Source organism: Saccostrea cucullata, unplaced genomic scaffold (assembly GCF_032062105.1).
Source record: "Saccostrea cucullata isolate Sc308-1 unplaced genomic scaffold, CSIRO_AGI_Scuc_v1 ctg1225, whole genome shotgun sequence".
Classification (NCBI taxonomy): Eukaryota; Metazoa; Mollusca; class Bivalvia; order Ostreida; family Ostreidae; genus Saccostrea; species Saccostrea cuccullata.
In genome coordinates, this window is record NW_026923676.1 from 84251 (window position 1) to 91767 (window position 7517).

Consider the following 7517-nt stretch of genomic DNA (forward strand, 5'->3'; position numbering starts at 1 on the left):
GAAGTCATACTTTTCCTATTAATTTTTTAATTAAACTTAAATCATACATATGAATCTTCATGGCTTAAGATTTGGTTTGGTTAACGAATTCTAATAGGTAGTAGGGTGCCTTAAGATTTTGTTTTTTCTTGAAGCGAAAAACTTTCAATAAGTTACACATTGTCAGCTAAATGAGGTAAAGTATCCATAAAATGATATGAGAAATTTCATTGAGAGAGAGAGAGAGAGATGGAGAGAGAGGAGTGAGAGAAAGAGTTAACTTTTGAATTATACATGTTATATGCAGAGGGAGAGAGAGAGAGAGAGAGAGAGAGAGAGAGATTTCCTAATAAACAATACAAACTCGAAGGAAAAAGAAATTTTCAGACATGTTGTCTTTTTCCTTCAAATGCGTTTTTTTGATTTTGAATTCTGTGAATATTTTTAAACTTATTTTTTTAAATATAAAAATACAGAATATTTACGTAGAGAGATAAAATTAAATTGCCAGGCGAGGGCCTGTTCTCGGTCGACCTGTCTGTTGGTTGTCAGAAATGTTGCGGTTTTAAACCAAAATTATTCCTTCAATTTACATAAACTTTGCGATATATACGTAAACTGGATGAAACCATAATTTTGAGAAGCAAACGTCATTTGGTATACATCTTAATTGAGGGTTTACAACCAAAACAAAAAAAAAGATTATTGAATACTAATATCTCTTTCATTTTTAAAAGCATTTCAGAAAAACTCAAGATCGAGTGGTAACCTAGAAACAGTTTAAGCAATATCAGAAAAAATCCTATTGAATTGTCTATCAGCACATGCACACATGCACTCAATAAAAGTTTACGTTTATGTTTACTGTACCAGGGTGTAAAAAGCCATTCTCCAAAATATATTCCATAAAAAATGTTTTTTTTTTTATACAGAATGAATACAACTGGAGGTGTTATGGAAAGGTTCTATTATTTTTTTTTTTTTTTGGCGCTTGAGAAGACAATTCATAGCGTGAAATATACACAATAATACAGATTATTATATGATTTAATAATTCCTATCTCTCTGCTTGGCTGAGATCCAGCAATGTAAAAAAAAAAATACTACGTTATATTGACCTGCACGTGACGTTTCAGGCGAATATAAGGTCTCTTTTCTCTATATTGATCTAAAATAGATAAGGGAATTCCAAATTGATACAAATAGTTCTGGAAACCTATTTGACCTGCTACTGACTTTTCCTCATGTGAACTTAACATTAGGGAATGTCATAATCTGGGATTGGGGTGGTAAGAGGGGGCACAGGGGAGCACCTCCCTCCCCCTCTGACACTTTTAACGTTAACTTTTCCTTTTATCAGCTGACAGTTTTCTCTGCTAATCCTCCATTATATTTTTTTTTCATAAAATACATTTAAAGATTTTAGAATAATACCACTGGTAATGTTTGTGTACATTATAACTCTGCTTTCTTCTTCTTAGCCACCTTCTAAGTACAATATTCACCTCGCCTTTCGGGCTCGGTTAATATTGTACCACTCAGCTGGCTAAATTATCGTATTGAGCTCAAAAACAACAATGATTGTATGATAATTATATTTTTTTGATTTCAGCTTCTCTGGAACTGCTGAACTAATTTCAACCAAGTACATTGAATTTCTAACGAAATATATTAATAGAAATTATCATTCAAGATTTGAACCAAAGCTTTGTAAATATATCACATGTATGGTGTCCGGATAGGACCATATGCTAAAGCTCAACAGCGCGTCACGCTAACACGAGTTCGTACAACACACTGAAGCGCTAACACACACGCGTCAGAGTGTTGTGCGAACTCGTGTTAGCGTGACAGCGTGTCGTGCGAACTTGTGTTAGCGCGTCAGCGTGTTGTGCAAACTCGTGTTAGCTTGACAGCGTGTTTTTCTGAACGCGCTGTTGAGCTTTAGCAAATGGCCCTATCCGGACACCATACACATGGCTTCGAGGATGACATACCAGAATATTTGCCCCAAGATGACAGGAAAGCCCTGGAGTGTTATGTCACCCGATGCCGAAGGCAAAGGCTTTCCTGCCACCGAGGGGCAAATATTCTGGTATAGTGTCCCAAGAAGCCGCTTGATAACATTTTTAAAATTAAAATCGTTGAAGTTTAGACAAATAATCCAAAATATTTACATTTGCAAATGTTTTCCTTTACATAACACTACTGAAAGCGATCACATATATGCTGTTGGGTTTGAAAAATAAAACATTTCACGCATTAAAAGTCTTAATCAGGCAAATATAAAATATGAATAAGTCACAAATGTAAAAATAAGTAATAAGGTATCATTTTAAAACATCTATCGGGCTATAAATACGGGTTGGTATGAGATATTCACCATAAAGCCCTTCGGGCTTCATGGAATTTGATCTCCTGACCAACCCGTATTTATATCCCGACAGATGTTTAAAAATGATACCTTATTTCTTATTGATAACCTGTGTTGTATTTAAAAAATTTTTCTCCTCAGTTAAAATACCTAATTTAAACAAATCGCAATTTCGCGGAACTGTTTACGTTTGCGTAGCAACTGCCTCTTTGAATTTCGAGTCCGACGTATTTATATGCAGAATGATTGCACATGAGGGAACATAACTGTGATCGGGAGGGCAATATATAACTGTTTCCGGTGAAATATAACTATATCCGGCGTGATTAAGCAGTTTTTCAGGGCATATGGATAAAAATATTATATTTGTGATATAATGGGAAAACATCTTCAAAAATGTTATATTGAAACTTATTACATTCGTGACATAATGGGAAAACTTATTAACAAATGTTATATAACTGATTCTGGTGTGATTCAGCATTTTTTCAGGGTTTACAGTGAAACTTATTACATTTTTGACATAATAGGAAAACCTTATTCAAAAATTTATATCATGTAAATGTCGTAATTACGTGTCACTATCAACGTATTCCCTTTTAAGACAGTCCTACTGAAAGACAGGTCTCTTTTCAATAGTATGGTATACAAGAATAAATAATTTTATGGCGAGCGTTGTGAACATCTGGACGGAGAGAAAATTCGGATTTTGCACATTGATCCAAACTTTCCGTGAAATGCATCTCACCACAAACTACGTTCTCACGGTAGCAAGAAAAAAATTCAACTTGATTTTCTTGATATGTAGCAAAGAAAAAAAATAAATTAAACGTTCTTGATTAAAACTAGAGGTACTGTGAGCAATACGCTCACTAAATGATACCCCCCTCGCCTCCCATATGAATATAATGGTAGTAACCATGTTTTGTTATGGGAAACACAAAATTTGTGTCGGATCGAAATGTAAAAAGGAGGTGCACAATGCAATATGTAATAAAGATTCTGTACAAGTTTCATCAAATTTCATTCAGTGGTATGGGAGAAGTTGCGGATAAGAGATGGGTATCCCAAAGCGTAACAAACGGACGGACGGACATGCCGATTACTATATACCCTCCCGCTTTTCAAGCGGGGGTATACTATTATAACCACTGTCCAAACTTCGGTTTGGTAATGCAACATACATACGACGCCATGTGCCGTCAGAGTCTAGCAAATGTCACGTGCGCTTTGACGAGCCCGATCAAAAAAAAACTGAATGGGTATTTGCGCTTGCTCAGCATATTATTTCATTTTTATACCTCCCGCTTGAAAAGCGGGAGGGTACTAGTATATAGTAATCGGTATGTCCGTCCGTCCGTCCAGCTGCACGTCCGTCCGTCTGTACGTCTAGCCGTCTAGCTGTCTGTACGTCCGTCCGTCTGTCTGTTACGCTTTGGGGTACTTTAATCTCTTATCCACAACTACTCTTATACCACTGAATGAAATTTGATGAAACTTTCACAGAATCTTTATTTCATATTGCCATTGTGCACCTCCTATTTTACTTTTTGATCCGACACATATTTTGGGTTTCACATACCAAAACATGGACACTGCCATTTCATACATATGGGAGGCGGGGGTATCATTTAGTGGGCTCATTGCTCACAGTACCTCTAGTTTTAGACAGATTTTCAAAATTCTTGCGCTTAAAACGTTGTATTTACATTTAGATGGTGTAATAAATTACAGTATTTCACTGTTAAAAATGTAATAAAAGTACTTAAGAGTAGACAGAAATTGATTCCTTTATAATACTCAGGGTCAAGGTCAAAGAGTCAAAGTTGTTGGTTTCTAAATTAAGATCTTGTCACAAGGATTACATATCTGAAGTATGAAAGCCATAGCCCTAACCGTTCAAAAATTATGAACAATGTTAAAGGTTTTTTTTTAAAGTACTAGTAGGACAAACTCAAATGTCAAGGTGAATGGGTCAAAGTTGTATCTAATGAAAGGTCTTGTCAAAAGGATTACCCATGTGAAGTATGAAAGCCCTAGCCCTGACCCTTAAAGTTATTGTCAAGGTTTCTTTTTAAAAAGATCAAAGTATAAGGTCAAGGTCAAAGCGGTAAAGTTCTTCAAGAATTACATGTGTGAAGTATGAAAGTCCTAGCCCTTTCCGCTCAAAAGTTATAGCCGAGGTTAAAGTTTTTAAAATACGTTTATCTCCAGGGTCAAGGTCAAAGGGTCAAAGTTGTTGGTATCCAGTGGAAGGTCTTGTCACAAAAATACATGAGGTATGAAAGTCCTAGTATGTACCTTTCCTTTTTTGGGGGTACCAGCAAATTTGCCCTTTTGGGCCTTATAGGTCACCTGAGTATCATGTAACAACTTTCCAACAATTGAATTTGGTTCATGTTTTAAAACCAGAGGCCGTGAAATTCACAATTTTGAAAGAGGCACCATTGTTTATCATAACCATACACCAAATAGCATGCTTACTTTGGTTACTTAATACCCAGAGGTAGATCAGATTAACAATGAGAATATACATTTCCACATTTTTTATAACCAGTTGTGCACCCCACCCAAGGAACCACTGACCCTGGGGGCACATATTTCAAAATTCTGGAAATTTTATCATAAATTTTATTACATCATAAATGGTTGATTAATACTAAAAAGCAGATTTCAAAGCATTAATTTATTTTCAGACTATGTAACCCCCACCCCACCCCAAGTACCCTGACGCAGGGGCCCTGAAATTAACCATTTTGGAAGTGGCACCTTTCATCATCATTAATATGTACTTAGAACATTGGCATAATACCCAGGAGCAAAGGAAAAGGTTTTCAAAGAAATAATGCATTTGCACTATATAATCATTAGAGCCCCGCCTCTAACACCAAAACCGCTGACCCTGGGGCCATGAAATTCACAAATCTGGATGAGGCATCCTTCATCATCATACCTATGTACATAGTTCATTGGTTTAATACTCAAGAGCAGAAGAGAAAATTTTTAAAGAATTAATGTATTTTCTCTATATAATCAATACAGCCCCGCCCTAACACCAGAACCCATGACCCTGGGTCCATGAAATTCACAATTTTGGAAAAGGCACTCTTATTCAACATAACTATGTACTTGGTTAGTTTGTTTAATATCCAGGAGCAAAGAAGAAGATTTTCAAAGAAATAAGGCATTTTCACTATATAATCTATATAGCCCCGCCCTAGCACCTAAGAACCCCTGACCCTGGGCCATGAAATTCACAATTTTGGAAGGGGTTGCCTTATTCAACATAACTATGTATATGGTTTGTTTATTAAATACCCAAGAGCAGAGAAGATTTTCAAAGAAATAATGCATTTTCACTATATAATCTATATAGCCCCGCCCTAGCACCTAAGAAACCCTGACCCTGGGGCCATGAAATTCACAATTTTGGAAGAGGCAGCCTTATTCAACATAACTATGTACTTATTTAGTTTATTCAATACCCAAGAGCAAAGAAGAAGGTTTTCAAAGAAATAATGCATTTTCACGATATAATATATTTAGCCCCACCCTAGCACTAGAACCTCTGACCCCAGGGCCATTTCACAATTTTGGTAGAGGACTCAATGCTGATTACAATCATGCAAACAGTTTGACTGCCTGATGTCCAGGAGTAAAGAAGAAGATTTTTAAAGATTGCTTTAATTTTAGTGGTTTTTGCCACACCCCTCAGGCCCCAGGGGGGTAGGGACCATGAAATTCACCATTTTTGTTCCGCTTTATCCATAGATGCCTTATGCCAAATTTGGTTGAAATTGGTTGAGTGGTTGCAGAGAAGAAGCTGAAAATATTCAAATGTTAATGCACGACGCACGACGACGGACGAAAACGGATAGCAATAGGTCACCTGAATTTACTCAGGTGACCTAAAAGGGTCTTGTCACAAGGAATACACAAGTGAAATATGAAAAGTTATGGGCAAGGTTAAAGTTTTTTTGCAGACAAACAGACAGACAGACATGCAGACAGACGGACGGACACGACAAAAACTATACACCCTATATACTTCATATACGGGGGCATGTAAAGGACAAAAATCTAGGGTTGATCAATTTTAAAACAAATTTAATATTTCGCCTTCTGATTAGATTTTCTATTAACATTTTTAAATTTTATAGAAAATATAAAAAAAAAAAGACATTTGAAGAATTGAACTTTTTGCGAGCGAAAATAATCTGGGGGGTAAGACGAGCCAGATGACTTGGACGTTTTTTGGCTATGCAAGTATGTTCATTGGGAATTTCTCGTTTCTTTAAATTTACCTATGTATTTAAATGATTAAAATATTTGTGAAAATGATATCTAGATTCTAAACAAGCCAAATGCTTGATTTTTATTTTTTGCTACAGAATGTCAAACATGATAAGAGACTTGTAATCTGAGTGTTACATGTAGCACGTATTGTGGAGACATTATTAAAATGTTTACATTGTGTATAATGTCAGTAGTGATATGTTGGTTTAGAAGCGCTTGTAGTAAAAATAAATCAAACGGAAATACATATTTATTATGATTTTTATCCGTCATTTTGAATAATTTACTATAAAATCTGTCAATTATTACGTGCATATATACTAGTATGATATTTTTGGTGAAAATGATTTATTTCTATAGCTGCTTAATTATAAAATAAAGCACCCCCCCCCAAAAAAAAAAATCAATACATGAGATTTTTTCCATACCCTTTCCTGTGTAAAACGTTGATCCCGATTTGTAGCCCCACTCTACAGCCATGGCTTTGCTGTTCACAAAAAAGAGGATTTTTCAAGATTTTTTCCCTTTGGATTCCTCTGTAAAACTTTGATCTATTGCGTAGTCCAACCCCCACCCCAACTTCATGGTTTGAACAAACTTGAATCTAGACAACATGGGGATGCTTTCATATCTATACGACTAATCATTGTCCTGATTTTTGTTATGATTGTTGTTTTCTTTGTTGTCTTTTCTTTTTGTTTTTTAGAGTAAGATCCAAAAAAATGTTCCTCTTTTGTACAAAACTTTGATCCTCTGTTGAAGCCCACTCTACCCCCGGGGGTCATGATTTGAACACACTTGATTTTGCACTACCTGAGGATGCTTCCATATTAGTATGACTATTAAGGAATGACATACGACAATAAAA